The sequence below is a fragment of the Uranotaenia lowii genome, chromosome 2, assembly GCF_029784155.1.
Source record: "Uranotaenia lowii strain MFRU-FL chromosome 2, ASM2978415v1, whole genome shotgun sequence".
In the NCBI taxonomy this organism is placed as follows: domain Eukaryota; kingdom Metazoa; phylum Arthropoda; class Insecta; order Diptera; family Culicidae; genus Uranotaenia; species Uranotaenia lowii.
This window is the reverse complement of record NC_073692.1, coordinates 285,024,425-285,049,204: the sequence shown is the minus strand read 5'-3', so window position 1 is coordinate 285,049,204 and position 24,780 is coordinate 285,024,425. Positions and strand designations below refer to the sequence as shown.

The window sequence follows — 24,780 nt, the reverse complement described above, 5'->3', positions numbered from 1 at the left end:
ATTTTTTCAATTTTTTTATATCAATTATAATATTAAAACTCAAGCAAAAAGTTTAAAAATTATCAAAACTTTGGGCCCTAATTTGATCAGTATTTTTTTACCAAAATTGTACCGGTTCTAACAAAAGTTGAGTTGAAACTGATGTAATGGATCTCGGTTCATTATGATTTATACCTTATAATTTATGATACTACCTTATAATGTCGTCTGTGAACCAAAGTTGCCAAAAAAAAATATGTGTTTTTTGCAAGAAAACGAAATTCTGTGATAAAAAAACTTTGTGAAAGTTTTCTATAATACAAATGCATAAGTTTCATCGAAGAATCATAAAAAATTGAGTTCTTTTTAGATCAACTAAAAAGAACTCAAAAAGAACAAAATCTATAAAAATGAAAAAATTGACAAAAAATGACAAAAATGACAAAAATGACAAAAATGACAAAAATGACAAAAATGACAAAAATGACAAAAATGACAAAAATGACAAAAATGACAAAAATGACAAAAATGACAAAAATGACAAAAATGACAAAAATGACAAAAATGACAAAAATGACAAAAATGACAAAAATGACAAAAATGACAAAAATAACAAAAATGACAAAAATGACAAAAATTTCAAAAATTACAAAAATTACAAAAATTACAAAAATGACAAAAATGACAAAAATGACAAAAATGACAAAAATGACAAAAATGACAAAAATGACAAAAATGACAAAAATGAAAAAAATGACAAAAATGACAAAAATGACAAAAATGACAAAAATGACAAAAATGACAAAAATGACAAAAATGACAAAAATGACAAAAATGACAAAAATGACAAAAATGACAAAAATGACAAAAATGACAAAAATGACAAAAATGACAAAAATGAAAAAAATGAAAAAAATGACAAAAATGACAAAAATGACAAAAATGACAAAAATGACAAAAATGACAAAAATGACAAAAATGACAAAAATGACAAAAATGACAAAAATGACAAAAATGACAAAAATGACAAAAATGACAAAAATGACAAAAATGACAAAAATGACAAAAATGACAAAAATGACAAAAATGACAAAAATGACAAAAATGACAAAAATGACAAAAATGACAAAAATGACAAAAATGACAAAAATGACAAAAATTTCAAAAATGACAAAAATGACAAAAATGACAAAAATGACAAAAATGACAAAAATGACAAAAATGACAACAATTACAAAAATTTCTTAAATTACAAAAATTTTATAGGAAGAAAAAAAAAATTAAAAAAAATAAAATTTATTTAAAATTAATAATGAAAAAGGAAGTTTTTTTGTCGTTTATTAAATATAATTGTCAATCTCAATTTCTAAGGGATCATCCGCGAGGATGGAAATCCAGGAAAAAGGAAAACAACAACAACAATCATATTTTCTGGTTTTAAAGCATTTCAAGATTTTTTAAATTTAAATTCTATATTACAGTTTTTAGTCGGCACATTTTCTCAAAAATCTTTGTATTAGTCCAACGACGATGGAGGGCGACCACAACACACTCTTCAGACGGTTGCAGGATTACGTCTTCTGATTGGGGAATATTGTGCAAATATTGTATCCCCTCTTTCAAGCAAGTAAAGTGTGTAGATTGCGTATTGGCAAATATCCTCTCCGAAATGGTTTTCGATTTACCCGATCGTTCGATATGGGTTTGGAAAAGAAATCAATCAACAAGATACGGACACAAATATCTGTCGCTTCAGTTACTGGCAAATTTCTGCCTGAGTTCATCCGATATGTCAAGGTGGGTTGCATGAAATATGCTAATGTATGTAAATTATTTGATGTTACCGTAAGCAGCTTTTTCAAAGATTGGGTATACAACTTCGAACCGAAAAAAGAGGAGGAATATTCAGGACCACCAGTTATACATATACCATTCATTATTTCTAATTGATTTACAGAAATCATGGAAAAAACGCATCAAGAATTTTTGTTTTGTAAAACAAATTCAAGATTGATCATCTGTAAAATAAATTCAATAAACCGGTTAATCATCATTCAGCTGAGTTGATTTGAAGTCCACAGCTCTTAGGTATTCGCAGAAGCCGCAAGCGAAGATGAGTTTTATGACGTTGACCCGCAAAGTTCAGGGATCCCAGATTACGGAACGCTTCTAATTGGCAGGTTTAGTTGCAATCGGTCAGTCGTTTTTTTATTTGCACTTGTAGTTGTGGAAAGGGATATGTTTTTGTTTTCAACATTCTGCGAGAGTGCGTCGAACAATCGCAATCGTATGATTCATGGAAATTTGATGCGTTTGTTATTTAATTTCGATGGAAATAACAAAATAATGATTGACATTAATGAATCTCAAATAGATAACCAAAAGTTACGCATGAATTAATTCTTAATAATTAATAACGGATTTAACTTGATCAAATGTAGTAAGTTCATCAAAGTTAAATAGTCGATCATAGACAGATTGGACAGATTACCGTAAAATGAGCTGAATCGACAAATTTTAAGGACCATTTTCTTTGTGGAATTGAATTTCATAAACTTGATTTACCACAATTTGGAAAAATAGAAGAAGTCTCAATCTCTTGTAAAACAGCAAATTTTCATTTCACCGTTTCATCTTGGTATATACCACCGAATCCATACAAGTTGTCAAAAGAACATGCTAAGCAATTAGTTAACCTAATTCCTGAACCAAGATTTCTGTTCGGTGATTTTAATTCTCATGGAACTGCGTGGGGTGAATCCTACGATGACACCAGAGCTTTGACTATTTATGACTTATGTGATGAGGAAAACTTTACTATTCTGAACGATGGACATGTTACTCGAATAGGTGCTCCAGCTTCTAGAGATTCCGCTGTTGATTTAACGTTATGTTCTAATTCCTTGGCTCTTTCTAGTTCATGGAAAATAATAGAGGATTTGAACGGTAGCGATCATTTGCCCATTTTAACGACGTTTGTGAGCGATAAGACTGTAGAAGGATTTAATTTTCTTTATGATTTAACAAAAAATATTGACTGGTTGAAATATCAAAACTTTTTGTCGGATATAATAACTGAATATGAGAATTCAACTCAAAATATTTACAATTTTGAAGAAGTATATAATTTTTTGAACCAAAGTTTTCTTGATTGTGCTATAAAAGCGCAAAATAAACCATTCAATCCTAACATTACATCCAGACGAAGAGGACAGCCATGGTGGGATAGTGAAGCTTCGCAAAAGTATAACGAAAAAAAATACGCATTTAAAAAGTTCAGAAAAACTGGTGATATTGAGCATTTCAAATCATATCAACAGCTTGAATATGAATGTAGGAAAATGTTCCAAAACAAGAAAAAATCTTATTGGAAAGACAAAATCTCATCATTTTCTAGAACTACAGCATTGTCTTATCTTTGGCGTACTGCTAGGAATTTACGTAACAGCAATCAGAGTAACAATGAAACCTATTCTGAGGATTGGGTAGAAGAGTTTGCTATGAAAGTTTGTCCTGATTTTGTAAACAAACCAGCCGATGAATTCAAAAATGAAATTGTTTTTGAAGAATTATGTGCTCCATTTAAAATGAGAGAATTTTCTTCAGCTTTACTTTCAAGCTCAAACACTGCAGCAGGTTTGGATGGAATCAAATTTAAGCTTCTACAAAATATGCCAGGTTGTTGCAAAAAACTTTTACTTTATTTATTCAATAAATTTATTGAAATGAATATTGTTCCTGAAATATGGAGATTGGTTAAAGTTGTTCCGATATTAAAACCTGGAAAACCTCCCTGTGATCATCGCTCTTATCGACCTATCAGCTTATTACCTTGTCCTAGAAAATCCATGGAAAGGATTTTATTGAACAGACTTGAAAATTGGGCAGAAAAGAATAATATTATGTCTCAAACACAATTTGGTTCTAGGAAAAGCAAGAGCACTCAAGATTGTTTAGCTGAACTTACTATAGACACACAAACTAGTTTTGTTAAGAAAGAAGATGTACCTGCGGTATTTTTAGATATAACAGGAGCCTATGATTCTGTTAATATTGAGATTCTTTGCAAAAAGTTAGCAAGCCAAGGTGTTCCATCCAAATTAGTTGATTTCTTGCATAACCTGATGAAAAGAAAAGAAATGCATTTTTACATTAACAGTAAATTCAAATGTCAGAGGACAAGCTTTTTAGGCCTACCACAAGGATCAACATTGAGTCCATTTTTATATAATTTTTTTGTGAGTGATATAGATTCTTGTTTACATTCGGGGGTTAACATGATACAATTTGCTGATGATAGCGTCATATATAAACCTGGCAAGAACATCAAAGATTCTGAAGAAAAATTACAGCTTACGTTAAATAATCTGAGCAGTTGGGCAGACAACTTAGGTATTGAATTTTCAGCACAAAAATCAGAAATGATGATATTTTCTAGGAAAAAAAAATTCACTTAATATATCCTTAAATATAAAAGGAAGTCAATTTGAAAGGTCCTTTTCAGTGAAATATTTGGGTATATGGTTTGATACAAAACTGCTATGGCGTAAACATGTTGACTATGTAGTTAAAAAATGTCAAACGCGAATCAAATTTCTCAAAACAATAACGGGATCATGGTGGGGCGCGCATCTTCTTGATTTAATTACACTGTATAAAACTACGATTTTATCTATCTTACAGTATGGATGTTTTTGCTTTTCTAGTGCTGCTAACTGCCATTTACAAAAATTAGCTCGTATCCAATTTCGCTGTTTGAGAATAGCTCTAGGAAGCCTTATGTCCACTCATACCATGAGTTTAGAAGTAATCGCAGGAGTGATTCCACTCGAACTTAATTTTTTGGAGCTTAATCTTTGTCAGTTGTTTAGATTCCAGACCAGAAACATTAGATTAATCGACAAGTTAGACTTTTTATTTGAGTTAAATCCGGAGATAAAATTTTTTAACAACTATAAAGTTTTTATTACCATAGATACTTACAACAGTCCTGAGGAAAACATGTTTGATTTTTCAGTTGACGAAATACAATTTTCCCCTAAAATAGATTTGAGTTTCAAGAAAGAAGTTGATAAGTTTCCAATAGCCTCAAGGGTACACGCACTTAATCAAGTATTTCACAGTATTTTCGAAGGCTTCAATCCTGGTTGTTTTATATATACTGATGGATCTGTATCAGCTCAAGGTGCTGGTTTTGGAATGTATCATACGACTTCTTCACAAAGTTTCAAATAAATGACCCCTTGTTCAATAATTGTTGCTGAAATGATCGCTATTTATCACTCGTGTGAATACATTAAAAGTTTGCCTCCTTCCAGATACATTAAATGCTCAGATAGTATGAGTTCTCTGTCTTCTCTCATGTCAGGTCAATCAAATTCTACAACTTGTATTTTTTCATATAAAATTAAAAAAGCATTGTTAAATCTGAATAATTTAGGATATACAATATCATTGTTCTGGATCCCATCCCACTGTGCAATTTTGGGGAATGAAAAAGCTGATCATCTTGCTAAGCAGGGAGCAATTAGTGACTTGCTTTATTGTAGAGGTTTCCAACATTTTGAACTTTATTCCATTGCACATTCCATAGCATTGTCTATGTGGCAAAGTAAGTGGAGTAGTAGCGACTTAGGAAGATTTTGTTTCTCAATTTTACCTCAAGTCCAAAATAAATCATGGTTTCATAAGCAGTTTTTTGAAAGAAATTTCATAAAAATTTGCTCGCGGATTATCTGAAATCATTATCCACTAGCAGTTCATTTGTTTCGGATCAGACTGTCAAACACGAACATTTGTGATTGTGGTAAAGACTACGAAGATTTAGATTATGTTGTGTGGCACTGTTCAAAATATGAACGCTATAGAGGAGAATTGATAGATTCTCTGAATAGAATATCTAAGTCTTCTAATACATCAATTAGAGATATTCTGGGGCAAAGGGATATGCAAAAAATGAAGTTGATATTTGAATTTCTAAAGAGTGCTGGCTTGAAATTATGAAATAAATCAAGAACATTCAACGAATACCTGGAAACTGACGAAAAACCCACGGAATGTACATGAAGACGGAATACCCGGAACAAAAGGAATACCGTGGAACATCCTGGAACTACAAACGAAAAATAATAACTCAAAGTTAATCGGTTATATTTTGTAGAAATACTAAAAATTAGTTTGTAAAAAGTCTTCGGCTCAGAATGATCCTGAATCAAGAGCCTTTAATATATGTACATAGTTTGGTCAATAAAGGAAAAAAAAGGACCATTTTCTTTAATATTTCTGTCAAATGCATGCCTTTTAGCACCCGATTGTTTTAAGATGGTATATTTCGTGGACCTGAACCAAACTGATTCAAATGAAATAAAGGGAATTAAGGGTTTTCAACAAACAAATTTCAAACCGAATTTTTTTTTCACCTTCCGAATAGGATGAATAAGAACAGTTGGTTTTTTTAGAAATTCATTAACTTAAGAATAGAGTGTCCTACCCGGGATTTCCCAGGAGTTAGAAAAATTCGGGAATTCCCGAATCCCGGGAAACGCTAAAAAAAATCCCGGGAATTCCCGAAGCCAGTAAAATGTTCTAAATTACTACAAATTTACACGATCTAAATTGGAAAAATGAATCATATTGAGTAAGGAAAATGATAGTTCTACCACTGACCATACTGACTGGACACTCGATTTCGTTGGTTGGATAATTTTTCCAACAGTACGCAATATCGATTCCAGAATGCGCATCGATCGATTTGAGAAATGCTATCCCAGTTAGAAAGTGCCATCCTGCTTAAAATAAAAGCAATTTCTACGATAAAATCGGGCTGTTTCGGGTACTGATACAGTAGCAAAATCATCAGCAAAGAAATGACATATTGTTAAACAAACGGATGGTTATCTGAAAATATACGATGTTCGATTAATAACAGTCTAGCTAACTAACTTCTACGGATAGTGAGAAATCTTTCTAAATTATTTCAAATTTTTGCAGCTAGAATAAGACCGGTTTTTGGGTTAAAGTACTTTGTTTTTGGGTCTTTGGTTTGATTATTGAATTTTTGACGCATTAGAAAGTTTGAAATATTTTGCAATACTAGGTTCAACTTTAAATTTAATAATACGATATTGATAAGAATTCATAAGCAGTAGAGGATTAAGATCTCTATGTTGAAATCTACATTTTCAATTTTCCCGGAATCCCGGGAATTCCCGGGAAAAGGATCGTCAGATTGTCAGGAACGCTAATATGGCCGGGAAATGAACACTCTACTTAAGAACTGTACAACATTTAAAGTGCGCTTATTCCAACCTGCATCATTAAAACGCAAATAAGGCATAGTTTTTCGCGTTGCAGATATTTTTTGGGCTTTGGGCTTTGGGCTTTGGCTTCTTTGATATTTTGAGAAATTTTACTGATGAAGTCTAGCTCCAGGGGCAAAAAAAAATCTAATAAATTTTGGATTTTCAGCGACAGCTAAAAGTAATTTTTTTCAGTTTTACATTATTTTTCACAATCTTGGAGGATTCTTAGCGCATTTATGGGCATGTCCCGATTTACCCCAGGATTAGTTGGCCAAAGCATGTTTTTGTTAAAATTTGTCACCATTCTACTATGGGGCAGTTCCATACAATTAGGTGGCAAAAAGTATTATTTGGTGTTTTGGACTCTTTTGTAAATTTTGAAAATTTTGTATGAAACTGACTATTTGAACTTATTACTAGACTATTTTAACTTATTTAAGATAAGTTCATACAAAAATGGTTTTAAAACAACATAGAAAGTATGATGTATGGTGTTATTTTCGAACCTTCTTTTTATTTCTTTTGAAAGCTGTTGATTGGACTAATTGATAATTAGGTTAGATAAGGGCATAAAGAGCACCCGGGGCATAATAAGCACTCCACTTTTCTACAAAAGTAAGTATTTTCTGAAATAAATTTTCATGAGGATTAGTTCCGTACTTCCTATAGTATTAATTTTTCTGCAAAAAAGGAATCTCCTTATCATTTTTACACAAATATTTAAGAAAAACCTCCTCGGTTCTCAACTGACGAAAATATTATAATTTTTGAGCACTGGAAAATAAGCTTTTATGATCGTTGAATCATCTTAATCTTTAACGTACGCACTTCAACATGATGAACAAATTGTTCCTCAATTTTCACCATAATTAAATTTTTGGTTTTTCACTATAATCAATTTTAAAACACGTTTTTACTTTTACTTGTTGACTCGGGGGAAATATAGCACAATTAATCGGGGTATGATGAGCATTTTATGCCGTAGCATTTAGCAGCGAATTCAACTCGATGTAGTCAACTGAATGATGCCTAGCTTACATCTGACGATTTTGCCTATTGGTTAGATGTCGGAGAGGTAATCAGTAGGCTGGAGTTCGATTCCTGTTCGAGGAGATTTTTTTTTCATTTAACAATCATGATCAATTATTTTGATTGTTACATTTTATGACTAGTAACTTTTTGGCGGGTGATGCAAAGCACCAAAAACATAATGTATGAGTGTGTGTGAATTGCTTGTGTTCTACAAAAAGTCATACATTATTTTAGTATTGCTTCGTTTGATGGATCTACACCTCACCGTTTGGTGTGAAATGCATCAATCATGAATGGCAAATGAAAAAAACATCACCTCAAACAGGTATCGTACTCGAGCCTACTGATTACCTCTCCGACATCTAACCAACAGGCCAAATCGTCAGACGAAACGAGTCAAACTGTAGCTCTATTATTCAGTTGATTTCATCGAGTGAAATGCGCTGCTAGATTCCACGGCAGAAAACGCTCATTGTGCTTATACTGCCCCAGTGGGGGTTCTCATTATGCCTATACAGTGACTGATTTTCAGCTTTCGGCAAAATTTTTTAAAATGAATTTTTAAACGTTTTTATCTACGTTTTCAAGTATAATCCATTGAGAAAATAGACTTTTTTAGTGTCTGAACAAGAAACAATGATATAGGTCACATATTATAGCTTTTCTGTATGGTTAAATAAGCGTCTTCCTCAAGGTTGCCATTATGCCCTTATCCCCCCTATACCCGTAAAACGAAATCTGTTGAGTAAGTTTCTTAAAAATTATTATGAATGGATTTTTTGGAAGCCTAAAATACGAATTAAATTTTGTCGATGAGTTTTGAAAATTCTTTTTCAATTTTTTTTTTATGTTTGTTGAGTAGTTTCTGGGTTTTGACAAATTTGCCCGGATATTGCACGGATTTTTGATCGTCAGCTCTGAGATCAAGTGCCCGGATTTTTCCAGGTTTTTGTATAACATTGCCTGAATTTGTCCGGCCTGGATACGTGCTGAAAAAAATCTGACAACCTTAAACAACAACCTTAAATTGGAATCGATAAAACAATTTTACAAACACGAATAAGCATCCTAGCGATATCTTAAGAAGTTCTTAGCTAACAATGTCCTCAAATCCCCTCTAACACGATTTGATGCATTAGTCCCATCAATGGCTGCGGCGTTGATCAAACGGTATCTTTACTGAGCAGCGTGATTCCGCGGACCGTTGATAACGGTTTTCGCATCCTGCCCTGGCCAGGAATCGTTTTACCGAAGCGCACTTTTGCTGGCGCCCCTCTCCAAAGACGACCACCTCGATGTCCATCAATGCTTCTTAAGTAACGAAACTTGATTTCAGATCAGGTCAGTCAGCTTGCTTGCGATCCAGGGATATTATAAATAAATATTAAGCAAAAAGCCCTTCTTTCTTCTCCGTAGCCACGGCCAGCACTGGGAGGCTGCCCTAAAACAAGTTCACGCGTACTTATCACTGCCATTTATTCCTTCTGCTGCAGCTTCGCTACTTGATATTCACTGACACGATAGCTCTTGGATCAAAACAGCGGGTCTCGAATCAACAACTTTGCGGGACTGGTACAGAGTTGCCATGAAATCTATAACTTCAATTTTAAACATTGGCCAACGCATAAAACATTCATCAAACTTAAAACGTGACGAAATTCCAAACAGGTCCTTAGAAGATCACGAGATACTTCGAGCTAAAATAAAGAGTAGTTCTGGGAGGAGGGAGATATGTAGATTAGACCACTGCAACTTTGTATAGAAATCTCAATAATAAATTTTTTTAAACCGTCCAAACCTCAATAAGTACAACTCTTTTTTGTATGGAAATTTGTATGGGAAAACCTAATATTTCATTCGAAAATCACCAGAAATCTACTGAAAAGACAAACTTTATTTCCAATTTTTCTGAATGTCCCGGATGAACTATTATGTACTATTATGACAACAAGCAGCTTCCGGGACAGGAGTTTTATACGGCAAAAGCAAGAGGAAAGGTAGCAGATATTTTCAAGCACATGAAACTGTCAAAGTTCGCAAAGAAATATCTGGTTTGGAAAGCCATCTGTACCTGTGGCTTGAAAAGCAGCATTTTCATAGCTTCCGGGACTGTCAACCAAGAAATTTACGTGAAAGAGTGTTTGAATAAACGTCTGCTGCCTTTCCTGAAGAAACACGGTTGTTCCGTACTGTTTTGGCCAGATTTAGCATCTTGCAATTACGGTTAAAAGGCCATGGAGTGGTACGCCGCCAACAACGTGCAGGTGGTTCCCAAGAACAAGAACCCTCTCAACACGCCTGAGCTCCGCCCAATTGAGAAATACTGGGCTATTCTCAAGCGGAACCTAAAGAAGGCCAAAAAAAAACTGGTAAGGACGAGCAGCAGTTCAAGCGGCAATTCGGATTTGGAAAAGCGAAAGCCTAACTGAATATTTTTCCTAAATTTTATATTGATTAAACTTGAAAAAGAAATTTAATTTGTTTTTTTAAATAAACGATTTCACCGATTTACATGCGTTATCCCTTGACCAAATTTTGACCGTATCACCCTTTAGGTCCGAATAAGATGTCGCCTGATAACGCCTAATTGGTGTAGTTTTCGTTGCTTTAGAAAGAAATGAAATTTATGTATGTACTTGCTGATTTTTTTTAGATTTAGAATTTCTTAGATATCATGGACTGGATGGTTGAATTGAACACATTGATAACCAGCATATAACTTAAAAGTAAAAAATTGGCTAATAAAACATGATGGTATAAAACTGAAAAACCTTAGATTTAGTAACTAAATAGCTGCATCCGTGGGATTTGTTTCTAAGTTTTTCCAGATAATGCACGTACAATTTTCTAATCCCCCATTGAAACATCCCGACGGCTATCAATGCTTTGAAATTACAGCCTTCAACTTTTAACTCAGAATTCAATTCTTTCTCTATAAGAGATCCTGTTATCTTGTATTGTTACGGAAACTGAGAGAAGAAATAACCGAATTGGAACTTTGGCAACGACTTTTAGCATGAAAACACGGACTAGAATTGGAATTTGGAGTGTTTTGACCCTTGCCCAGCCAGGTAAGCTGACTCAACTTGCTAGAGAAGCTAGCCGCCTCAAGCTAGAGATATTGGGACTGAGCGAAGTCCGTTGGCCTAACACTGGAGAACACAAGACACAGTCCGGGCAAGTACTGCTTTACTCTGGCATACGTACGAGGAGAACACGCTACTCGGGAACGAGGAGTTGGTTTCCTATTAAGCCCGCAGGCCCATGCGGTACTCATAAGATGGGAACCGATCAACGAAAGAATAATCGTAGCCAGATTCAGAACCCGGGTTGGAAACCTTACAATGGTCCAGTGTTATGCGCCAACTGACGTTGCCGATTTGCAGGAGAAAGAGCAGTTTTACAGTCAATTGAACAGCGTGGTTGAGAGAATTCCGAAGGGTGACATTCAAATGCACTTAGGCGACTTCAACGCAAAGATTGGCTCCGATAATCAGGACTTTGAGCGCATCATGGGGCGCCATGGCTTAGGACAGATGAGCGAAAACGGAGAGCTGTTTGTAGAATTTTGTGGCAACAACAACATGGTGATCGGTGGATCGCTCTTCCCCCATCGACCAGCACATAAGGTCACTTGGGTATCCCGAGATGGCCTAACAGAAAATCAAATTGACCACATCTGCATCAGCCGAAAATGGAGAAGGAGCCTCCTTGATGTCCGCAACAAACGAAGCGCAGATATTGCATCTGACCATCACCTCGTCCTTGGCGAGATACGACTGAGAGTTGTCCGTGTCCAACGGCGCGAGGAGAAAGTCGGGTGTCGATACGACGTCCGCCGGTTGGAGAATCCAGAGGTGAACAGCTAGAATCCCGAGCCTCGGAGCTGTCGACAGACGGAACAGTCCAAGAACAGTGGTGTGGAATCAAGAATGCCTTTATCACGACGAGCCATGGTACTCTCGGTAAAGTTTGTGGAAGACGAAGTGAATGGATGTCGGATGAAACCTGGAGGATGATCGATGATCGGAGAAAGGCGAAAGTTGGAATTGAGCAGGCATGTACCGGGTCAGCCAAAGCAGCCGCCCGCTTACGATATGCGGAGCTTGAAAAGGCAGTTTTAAACGAGCTTGTAGACGAGACAAGAGAGCCTGGACAAACTCCCTAGCCGAAGAGGGAGAAAGAGCCGCCGCCATTGGAGATATCCGATTATTATATGATATTTCTCGCCGCCTTAGTGGTGCAAGGACTAATGCAAGAATGCCGCTGAAATACCGAGCAGGTCAGCTGTTGACAGATCGAACAGATCAGCTCAAGCGTTGGACTGAGCATTTTGATCAACTTTTCCGAGTTACAAATAGCAATGGCCAACAGAACCCGCAGCTCGAGGCGCCCACAGTAAGTCGCATTAATGGCGTCAACTCGGAAGCGCCCTCGCTGGCTGAAATAGAAGCGGCAATCAAGGACATGAAATCCAACAAAGCGCCTGGAAACGATTGCATTCCTGCTGAAATGCTCAAAGCCGACCCTGCCTTGTCAGCACAAATGTTGCACCGTCTTTTCGCTGACATTTGGGATACTGCAACATTCCCGGCCGACTGGATGCAGGGTATCCTCGTAAAGGTCCCAAAGAAAGGAGACCTAACAGAGTGCGGTAACTGGCGTGGCATAACTTTGATCTGTACAACCCTCAAAGTACTTTGCAAAGTGATCCTGAACAGGATCCAGGAGAAAATCGACGCTACACTCCGACGGCAACAAGCTGGATTCCGATCCGGACGATCATGTGTGGACCACATCACAACGCTACGAATCATACTGGAACGAATCAACGAATTCCAGGACTCTCTTCTGCTGGTGTTCGTTGATTTCGAAAAAGCATTTGACCGACTGAACCACGAAAACATCTGGGCTGCTCTTAGACGACGAGGGGTCCCAGAGAAACTAGTCCATCTCATCGAAGCACAATACGAGGCATTTTCGTGCAAGGTCTTGCACGACGGTGTCTTGTCCGAACCAATCCCGGTAACTGCTGGAGTGAGACAAGGATGTATTTTGTCACCGCTGCTTTTTCTCATCGTAATGGATGAGATCTTGACTGGATCGATTGACTGTAGACCAAACCGAGGATTGCCGTGGAATCCTTCAACCATGGAGCAACTGAACGACCTTGACCTGGCAGACGATATTGTTTTGCTCGCCCAACCACAACAAGACATGCAGAGCAAACTCGACGACCTCACCGAAAGCTCCAAGGCAGCAGGTCTCAAAATCAATGTCGGAAAGACCAAGTCGATGGAAATCAATACAGAAAATCGTTCCAATTTATGTTTATGTTTATTTATTTCGTCAACCGTAACGTAGACTACATAGTTTGATTTACATGTGAATTTCCTTAAGAATAGGTTTAAGCAGTGTCTGCTTTACAATTTCTACTTAAGAGTTTAGATTTCTTCGATTAAAATATTGTTTGAGTTTTTGCCGAGACATTGTAAAGTCAATGGTTTCGCAGTGTTGATTGTAAGAGGCCATCATGCGATTTATTGGCCCGTTTTTCGCGTAGTTTGTGCGATAGTGATTAATGAAAAATAAATTTCGATTTCGGAGTTGCCGAGAAGGTGCATAAAAGTTTAATTTTGATAGAATTTCTTTTGAGTCAATACGCTGCGAAACAATATCGTTTACAAATGAAACCATTGCATATTCACGGCGTTCTTTTAGTGTTTGTATGTCAATGAGCATGCAGCGCGCTTTATATGATGGAAGTGGAAATGATGTCCAACCTAATTTACGAAGAGCATATAGTAGAAATTGCTTTTGTACTGATTCTATTCTTTCTTCGTGTGAAATTGAATAAGGGGACCAAACAACGCTGCAATATTCCAGTAAAGACCTTACATAGGCAATATATAGTGTTTTTATTGTGTATGGGTCTTGAAAATTAAAGCAAAAGCGCTTAATAAAGCCCAGCATGTTATTTGCCCTATGGATGATAGTATTGTAATGGTCTGTGAAAGTAAGTTTAGAGTCTAAGATAATTCCTAAATCCCTAACTCGTTCACATTTGTCTACATTCTGATCTCCTAATGTAATTGTGATGTTTGGTGTTGTTCTTTTTCTGCTAAATGATATTAAATTGCATTTTTTTACATTGAGCTTCAGAAGGCTTTTTTTGCACCACTGGTAGAAAATGTGAATTTCATTCTGGAATATGCTGATGTCTTCTTCATTTCTTATTTCCAAATAGAGCTTCATGTCGTCGGCATAAATGAGCATTTTGAGATTTTTGAGAATAAAGGAAATGTCGTTTACATAAAGTATGAAAAGTAGAGGTCCTAAATGAGATCCTTGCGGAACTCCTGAAGTGACTTGAATAGGGAGCGATTTCTTTCCATTGAAATTTATTATTTGTTGGCGATTCGTCAGGTATGATTCAAGCCATTTCAGGAGTTTAGATTTTATTCCAATTTTTTGTAATTTGAAAAGAAGCATTGGTATGTCTATGCGATCAAATGCCTTACTAAAGTCGTGGTAGCTGGACAACAGGTTGAGACAGTGGAGTGCTTCCAGTATCTTGGTAGCCAGATTACGCCTGATGGTGGTACCAAGAAGGACATCGAAACCCGGATCAGAAAAGCCCGATTTGCGTTTGCGAGTCTCCGAAACATCTGGCGGTCACGCCAGATCTCTCTACGAACTAAGATCCGAATCTTCAACTCAAACGTCAAATCCGTATTGCTGTACGGGTGTGAAACTTGGTGCTTATATGCGGTGACGACGCGAAAACTGCAAGTTTTTGTGAATCAATGCCTGCGGAACATCATCCGCGCTAGGTGGCCTGGCAACTGGATCTCAAACGTTGAACTTCATCGCCGGTGTCATCAAAAGGCGCTAGAAATCGAGATTCGGGAACGTAAGTGGAGATGGATTGGGCACACGCTGCGAAGAGATGAAAACGAGATTTGCAGAGAGGCGCTTGACTGGAATTCAGATGGGCATCGAAGAAGAGGCAGGCCCAAAAGCTCGTGGCGGCGAAGTCTAGCCGCTGAAATCCGCACAGTTGACGAGAACCTTGGCTGGCAGCAAGTGAAGACGCTGGCTCCGGATCGCCAGCAGTGGAGATCTTTTTTCTCAGCCCTATGCGCCGGTCAATCGGCGCTGGACCCTTAGGTAGGTAGGTATTGTTTGTTACTCCAAAAAACTAAAGTTGAATGTAATGTTTTCAACTTAATGCAAATGTTTTTCGATGTTCAAATTTCCTATCAGAAAAACACGAGTAACATTGTTGCTCTGTACCACAGATTGAGGTGAGATTCCCCTTTTTTTTTTTTTTTTTTTTGTAGCGGCCCACCACACTCCCCCACACCAAAAGGCTCAATTGAGCCCCCTGGTAATGGACGCTACTGTTCTCAGCATGTCTGGCAGCAATGAATAATAAAAGTTAACGCGAGCAAATTTTAATCATGCTGAGAACACAAAATTGTTTAATGTCGTGCGAGGAAATGTATTATTTAACTAAATTGACAACAATATGAATCTCAATGGAAAATAATTTCCTTTGAAGAGATTCATTATACTATATTTACTATTACACTAATTATATTTACTAATTTTATCAAGTTATGTTCAATAATTTAATAAGATAAAAATACAAACTACAATTTTTTAAAGAATAATAATATTAGAAATTAACGCTACAAATATGCAAAAGGTAAGCAAAACAAAGACTGGTTGATGATCGACTGTTTTAATGGTTCAATTTTTCTTTCAAAAGCTGTATCACTTTGGTTTTGAACATGGAACGATTGGTTATGTTTTTAATATCAGTTGGTAAGGTGTTGTATTTAGTAGGTCCAATAAACGAAATTCTTTTTTGCCCTAATGATGTTGTGGATCGGCTTCGTTGCAAGAAATCTGACTGGCGAGTGTTATGAGTTCGCAACCCCGTAGTAAAATGGAGGTTTTGAATATTTTCAGTTGAGTGTAGATTATCATAGATATATATAACAGTTTGCAAATCACAGAGTTCAGATATTGGAAGAACGTTATGCGTTCTTAAAGAGTATAGCTGAAAGGTAGGGAATAACAAAGGGAGTTTTAAGATGTTTTTCAAGCATCTATTCTGGAGCGTTTGAAGTTTCTGTAAGTGAGACAAAGAAGCTCTTCCCCATATCATAACAAGGTAGTTCAAATGAGAGTGAATAAACGCAAAATAAAATTTAAAGAGAACATGTTGGGGAACAAAATTTCTCAGTTTCCAAAGAACACCGCAAAGAGGAGTAATTTTTTTCCAGGTGTTCAATTTGACGATTCCATGAAAGAGTTTCATCTAAGTAAATTCCTAAGTATTTGAAACAACTAACTCTCTCAATCGTATTACCATTCATAGCTGGGTCATTAGTACGAGGCAGTTTTTTATGTGAAGAACGAAACAACATGTATTTGGTTTTTGTATAATTAAGTGAAAGTAGGTTTGAATTGAAATATTTTGAAAGCAGTTTTAGGTCGTCTTCAATGTGCTGAATTATAATATCAGGTGAAGTTTCTGAATAAAAAATTGCTGTATCATCGGCAAATAAACGTGCTGTGCCTTTAAGTTGAAGGTTACATAAATCATTTACATATAAGAGGAAAAGTAATGGCCCGATATTACTCCCTTGTGGTACACCGATATCAATATTTCTTAATTCGCTTCTTGTATTTTCAATAGCCACAAACTGCTTGCGATCTTCTAGGTAGCTACGAAGGATATTATTTGCTGTTCCTCTTATCCCGTATTTATGCAATTTGGACAATAATATGTCATGATTTAGAGTGTCGAAAGCTTTTTTGAGATCCAAAAACAATGCCCCAACAACATTTTTTGACTCTATTTTACATATGATAGATTCCACTAATTCTGAGATGGCAATTTGAGTGCTCGAGCCTGATCTAAATCCATATTGCAGTTTATAGAGTATATTGTTCTGATTTAGAAAGTCTACAATCCTATTAACAAGAAGCTTCTCGAACACTTTACTAAAAACGCTTAAGGTCGAGATAGGACGATAGTTATTGACGTCAAGCGAATCGCCAGCCTTAAAAACAGGGATAACTTTCGCAATTTTTAGACAGTTCGGGAAAACTCCTGACTCTAATATTTGGTTAAAATATTGTGTGAGTATGTACGAGAATGTTTCATGGTTGTTTTTTAGGACATTAACAGGGAAGCCATCTGGTCCATGACCCTTTTTATTTTTAAGTGAAAAAATAACTAATCGAACCTCGTTTACATTAGCGGGTCGTAAGAAGATTGTATTTTCTACCTGTGCGATATGAGACAAATGATCATTTTCAGTGTCTATTGGAATCTCTTTAGCCAGGTTCTTTCCAATTGTGGAAAAATGTTTGTTAAATTTCTCACAAATCTGTGTACTATTGGTTATAACACCTCTTTCATCTGAAAGGTTGATTGAGGAAGTCGTTTTAGATTTACCTAAGAGCGTATTTATGTTTTTCCAGAGCTTAGAATGCGGAGAATTATTTAATAAGCGCTCGTAATAGAGCCTTTTACATTCTTGTTTTTTTGCACTCACTTTTTTATTTAAATGAATTAACATCTCTTTCAAATTGTTATCATTAGGATGCTTTTTTGATCGTTTTAAATAATTATCTTTTATTTAGATGAGTGTCCACAGGTCAAATGTCATCCACGGACAGCAATTACCTTTAAGTTTTACCCTTTTATTAAGTGTACGAGTAGAAACTTTCACAAAGCGATTGTAAGTTGATGTGATTTCTTGTAGGCCTTCATCAACACTTTCTGGTAGTTGAATACTGTTTAAATAATTCACAAATAAGCTGTTTAGTTTAGCGTAGTCAACTATCTCTTTTCTTAGAATTGTTACATTTTTATCACCTAATAAATTGAAGGACGTGAGTATTTGTAGATGGTCACTAACATCAAAAAAGATTGTATCATTTTTCAATCGATCTAAGTCAATTTGCTTCGATATTACGTGATCTAGAATATTCCGAGTTGTTGGCCTAGTAGGAAATGTGTTTGTACAAGCGTATCCAAAAGATTCTAAGATAGATCTATATTTTGCTACGGTATTCAAATTAACCAGATTCACAGGAACGTTTAAATCACCTACAATAAAGCAGGAGTGATTATCAGCAACAGACGTTAGAAGAGATTCAATTTGATCACAAAACTTGTTAAACGAAAATGCAGGGGGTCTATATACGCCATGAACACAAATTACTTGACCACTTGTACAGATTTCGACACTTATTCGGTGAAAGCCATCAAAAGTTATATTTTCAGTAGTTTTAAAATTCAAATTTGTTTTTATATACATAGCTAGGCCTCCATATGGTTGATCACGGCAAGAGAAAATAGATGTATATCCCGGAATGTTGTAAATACAACAGTTATCTTTACCAAGCCAAGTTTCACAAATAACAATAACATCGATACAAACATTAAAATGATCAATAGTTTGTAATATGCAATCAAATTTATCTAAATTATTCATACTACGTACATTCCATTGCAAAATTCTAAAGGATCTTGAATCATTATTAAAACTACTTAAATTAAAATCTTCTACATTTTCGTGGTATCTATTAATTAAACTATCCATTGAATAAAATATATAAAAGTTTCAAACAGTTGTAGATTTAAGATCTTATTTTGATCGTGGATCAGCATTGTTCCTTTTTCGTTTGGGTGAAGGACTTTCATTTGGAATCGTAGATGTGTTATTTCCTTGCTGAGTGACATGCATGCTCATATAACGATTCATTTCGAGTTTAGTTTTAATTATATCAGGTTTTGAATTTTCTGTTTGTTTGACCAGAATGGCACCATTTCTTCCGGGCCAGATGTATTTGGCTCCAATTAAATCTTGATATTCGCGCAATTCAGTTAGAATTTCCATAGATAAGGGCGTCAATTCATCCCTTATTGTGACGTTAAGCGCTTTACCATCAACTACTAATAAAGGATCTATTGAAGAAGAGGCAAGTTTCCCAAAAAATTTTTTTTTACTAAAAATTTCTTCTTTTATGACTGTATCTTTTAATAAAACTTTGATCGGTGGACACTTTTCATTGGGTTTGTTCGAGGATATTAACCTAACAGCGTTTAAAATGGACTCAGTTTTAAGCTCGTAGCCAAAAGTGCCACATGTTTTGCGTACAAGTTCTTGTGTATTTTCTCCATTTTTGTATGGCATTCCGAAGATCATGAGGTTTTTAGAAACAGCTTCCCGGTTAAATCGGTCGAGGTTTACTTCTAATTTAAGGACCTGATTAGAAAGATTTGAATGTTTAGATTTGAGGTCAGTTACTTCTTTTTCAAGAGCATCGTTTCGGAGTTTTATGTCTTTGAAATCAGTCTGAATTTCATCGAATTTCGTGGACAAAAATTCCTGCGAAGCCTCTATCGCAGTAGTAACTGATCTCATATCTGTTTTGATTGAGGTCAATTCATGTGAAACCACATTATAAACGGTCGTTTCAATTTTAGTATGGATATTTTCGATAATAGTTTCATGATCTTTCCGTAAACTTATTATTTTGGCGTAAATACATGCACAGTTGGCATCGCAAAAGTATTGCTGCGCTTTCATTTTGCGAGCTGCACTGCCAATCAAATTTTTGCACCGAAGATGAACGCTCTTGAAACAATATGCACAAGTAAGTATTTTATCAAGATTATTTTCAGTATTATTACACTCTATACAGATAACTTCGTCATCACATTCCATGTTCGCCATCGCCATAATACAACGATTAAAAGCTAAAAGGAACTAACTCGTTTGATGAAACGCACAACTAAAGCTAGAAATTATTAAAATTAAGAAATAAGAGACTTATAAATTTATTTTTAATAAATGCACAACTAAAACTAGGATTATTTAAGAAAACAACACAATAAATATTAAAAAGGAAAGACTGTTATGAAAAGAGGAACAAAAATTTAATTAAAAAAACCCTAAGCTATCTTAAATTATATGTATGTACGGAGATGAGAACTATTTAATTAAAAGCGTTATTTAAAAGGGTTCAATGTCAAAATCGCAACTCAAATTAAATTTTAAGGACAAAGACAAACCTAAATAATGTGTGTGTACGAAATTAAAGATAATGTAATTTAAAGCGCTTGAAATAAAAAAAAAAAATTGATTACATAATATTAAACGCACAAAAAAAAAATCTAATAAAAATCTAATTTTAAAACAAAAGAAAAATCATTGCTTTCCAAAAAGAACAATTTTCAAGTTTATGTTGCACTGTGTACGACTATCAAGAATACAAGTGACGAGTCACCATTAAAACCAGCACACGCTAGTTCCAACAATGTGTGCTACTGACGGAAGCAACAATACTTTCGTACCTACTCATGTGCGCTGGCTGCGTTTGCCTAATCTTCACCGCTAGCGATCGAGATTGACTAACAAGCTAGCAAGTGTAAGAAACACAACCCTTTGAAGTGCGCTAATAACAGAGACACACACTTTCGCACTACTTGCAAGTGCCCCGAGGTTGGCCAAATACTACACCGCTCAGCGACGAGATTTACTAACAGCTGAGCAAATGATAGAACCACAAGAAGTTGAACAGCGGCAGTTTTTTTTACTCAGATAGACCGACAAACGGTGGACGCATGCAGATACGGTTGAGATATATGCTTGGTCAACGATTTGTTGCTGTGCAATATACTCTTGAGAATGTTAGTTGTGAAAAGTAATAAGAAAGAAAGTTCACTTTACTCACCAACCTAGAGGAGTGACTTTCAATACACAGCTCACTACACGAATGCTTGGGGTATGTTTTTTTTTACGTGTTACGGCACAAAGGAAAACTCAATTTTAACACATTTAGGACAATTTAAAGTAGAAAATCATAGTACGGTTTTGCACACTGAACACTAAATAACGCCACTTAAACTCATCACAGATTAAAAAATACGTATTTCTAGTAAATATTTCAATAAAACTGCGGGACAATAAAACAAGACGGTCGATCAAAAACCAGCGCTGCCAGAGTTTCAAGATTGTGTAAGTTCCGTGTAAGATTGTGCGTAAACAATCATAGCGTAAACAACATAAATATCTTCCAAGTATTTTGGTACTATTATTTTTGCTTTACCGAAGGAACAACAGACATATTGTGATATTTTTTTTAAAAAACATTATTCGTTGTAAAAAAGCACGTGATAAATAATCAAAAATTTAATAAAAATTTAACGCAAAATTTCATTCCAAGTTTACTTTCAACTATATTCCATTGTATTGTATCTAATCTTCGCGAAACTAATATGTTATATTTTCTAGCTGATTTTGGCTGCGGCCCTCTACGTCGTAGAAAATTTTTAATGTGGCCCGCACACCTAAACGAGTTGGACATGCCTGATCTAATGAATCGTTCTGCGAGATCGCAGAATGTATATTACCATTTCGTATCTACATAAGCTGGTTGGAGTCAAAGCAAAATGCAAATCATTCCAGGGTTTTCTTTTATATGTTCACTCAGCAACTATTCGAATCTCCGCCCTTCTCTATTATGCGATGCTTCGATTACCTCTATCCTTCTTGGAAATTCACTTATTTCTTCTATCTGGAATCAGTCGTGCAAACTTTTTTGTGGTATAAGTATTCTTGTTTGTTTATGTTTATTGAATGGATGGTCCAAATATTCATGTTAAAATGCTTATGTTGAAACCTGAAATTTTTGTATTCGATTATCTTACGCTTTGCATTTGTGTTTTTAAAACCTATTTTTATTGGTAATACTTTGCAACGATCAATGCGTATTATCTTTCGAGCCTATCCATATCCAACTAGCAACACTTTTCCACTGTTGTACGCGGGATGATTTACAACCTTGCGATCGGCATAACTGTAGCCGGTCGGGATGCAGCAATTCTGCAATTGATTTTTATATGCACTGGTTTCAGACATCTTTATAGTAACGACAGACTTTGTTTTCTCCGTTGTTGTTTTTTTTCTTTGCAGACGTTACGTCCTTTCCATCTCCAGCATGTCCATATATTTAGTCACCAGGAAGTAGCTACGCATCGCATCGCCCCAAGAGGGTATTCGCACATTCGACAGTTGCGCGACCTCTGGTTCTTTGAGGCCCCACCTGCCCTTGTATCCTGCCCGCCTACCGGACTTCACGACCCAAAAGCGCGCCGCTGAATAGGTTTTAGCCTTTTTGGGCCCACGGCGGCTCCTCATCCGGGGGTCAAGCGCGAATCAAGAATCGCTTCATCATCTTAAAGTTATCTGCTAGGCGGTGCCATCACCTATGTAAGGCGCAGTATCACGGCAACGGTTTCAAAGATCGGATCGAAGTTGCGCACGGCGGAGAACTTCCATTCTACGAGACAGAGACTGAGAACGGCTCCTCCAGGAAGTTTAGCAAGTCGACCGGAACTTTGTTGAAAATTTGGCAGTTAGAAAGGCCGAAATCTTCGCGAGACCCATCGGTGATCGGAAGTTGCGGCTGGACGTGCGCGTGTGAATTGGTTTTTTCAAGTTTTCTAGAGGAGAGCGCTTTTTTTCTTGCTCTGGAAGACCGGTTACTTTCGATTTCGCTTAAGGTGGCCTTTTTGGAAGAAAGGTGTTTCTCGAAGCATAGTGATTGGATTCCGTAGAGTTGGCATTTTTTCTTCTTGTTGTTTGCTGTTGGAGAGAGATTAATTGAGACCGAACAGTGGTTTTTGTGTTTTGTAATTTGCCGCCTACCAAATCGATAGGTTCCAGCTGAAGAAATAAAAAAAAATCGTGAGAGTGAAGCGAAACATCGGGCTGACAAATGATATGAAAAAAAAAAACCGAGAGATAACCTTGAAAATGTCAAACAACTATTGATTTCGCGTGACGGCATACCTAGAATTGGAAAACACCGCACTTGAGAAGAAACTTTGTCCATCCGGAGAGAAAACAAATCATTATTTTTCTTCTAGTTCATCCATTTTTTTTTTTGTAAATAATCCTGAGCAGTTTGTATTTAAGTAGTAGTGGAAGAGTTGAATAACTTGTGCGTATCAGTGTAATAAATGTTTACAAATGTTATCAATTAAGTGCTACAATCAACGTGTTTAAAAGGGGAAAATACCAGGGAAAGTGTGAATACAGCCGATTATTGTGAACCAGGAAACGGAATCACGCAGCACCGAACGCACAGAAGCATCGATCGTGGCGTAGTGATTGTATACGCGCGTTTGTTATTTTATGTGTGTTGCACCACCCATCATCTGCTTTGCGGCCGAAAAGAAGAAACAGCAACTTCAGAGTCGAATAAAAGCAGCCATTCATTGATTGTAAGTACGTACATTCATCCTTAGTTACCACCCAGAGTTGCAGAACACAATCTGCACATCACACGCCGAACCGATCGTAAACTATTACTATTAATTACTCACTGTCCTGGTGGTTGGTATAGAATTGCAGAACAAAACGCATCTTCGCGACTTCCTTCTTGGGTGTGAGTCGCCGTTTTCTCGCATTCACAGTAGGATGGTTCACAGATTCCCATATCGATTCATGGTTTTTTCATATGTCTGTTCCTAATAAAATTTTCCGGTTCCTTAGAGCCTTCAACTCTGCTATTTGATTGAAAAAAAATGACTGTTTTATTCAATTTATTCTATTGCTTTGCTTCATGAGCTGGTAAGATTATCGCTTTCCAATCTTTGAGGTCTTTTGCGCATTTCAGTGTTATGCTAACTGCCATTTGTTGATGAGAATTCTTTTGAAATGAACATATTATTTTGATATTTTTCACATGGACCTTACCATTAACACAAGGCTAAAGCATGGATCACGATGAATCTGGACGCACTGTTTATTATACCATAGCGCTCCTAGTTGTTGGATCTGGAATGTTTTGACAGTACTTTGTTCGGAAATGTTTCCACTATCAGTGCTGAAAATTTCATTGCGATTCGTTTTGTTCCAAAAAATTTACACGTGATGGAAGCCGCGAGACAAAAATAAATTTCGGATACCCATGTCAAAAACCGGTGATTGGGTTCAAAAATCGCTAAATCGTTCGAAATTGTCAAATCAACCGTGTGCAGCGTTCTCAAACGTTTCCGTGAGATGCATTCTATCAATCGGCAGGTTCATACCAAGCGTCATAGTGGAATTAAGGATCGGAAACTGCATTTGAAGGTGTTGAGAATGATCAAGGCAAACACAGGGTAGTCGGACTACGACATCGCCAAGAAATTCAACGCCGACCGGTGCACCGTTAGAAGGATTCGCCTGCGTGAAGGAATACGATCTTATCGGGCCAGTAAACAACCAAACCGGACATTAAAGCAGAATGTAGTAGCCAAACGACGTGCCCGGAAGTTATACAGCAAGATTCCAACGAAGTACGACGGATGCATCCTCATGGATGACGAAACGTACGTGAAGAGGGATTTTGGGCGGCTCCCTGGCCAAAAAAATTGCAGTGGTGCACT

The 24,780-nt window shown here is 36.3% G+C and overlaps 1 protein-coding gene across 12 annotated transcripts in view; it reads left to right on the top strand.

Moving 5' to 3' along the window:
- LOC129748243 (mucin-2-like) overlaps positions 1–24,780 on the top strand; it is a 578,750-nt gene that overhangs the window by 109,361 nt on the left and 444,609 nt on the right. For 6 of the 12 annotated variants that reach the window (XM_055742775.1, XM_055742774.1, XM_055742773.1 and 3 more), the window contains one exon: positions 22,319–23,635. The gene's annotated coding sequence lies outside the window, so the exon portion shown is untranslated. Of the gene's footprint in view, positions 1–22,318; positions 23,640–24,780 lie in introns of all 12 variants that reach the window. The other 6 variants (XM_055742778.1, XM_055742779.1, XM_055742782.1 and 3 more) reach the window with 4 other exon arrangements.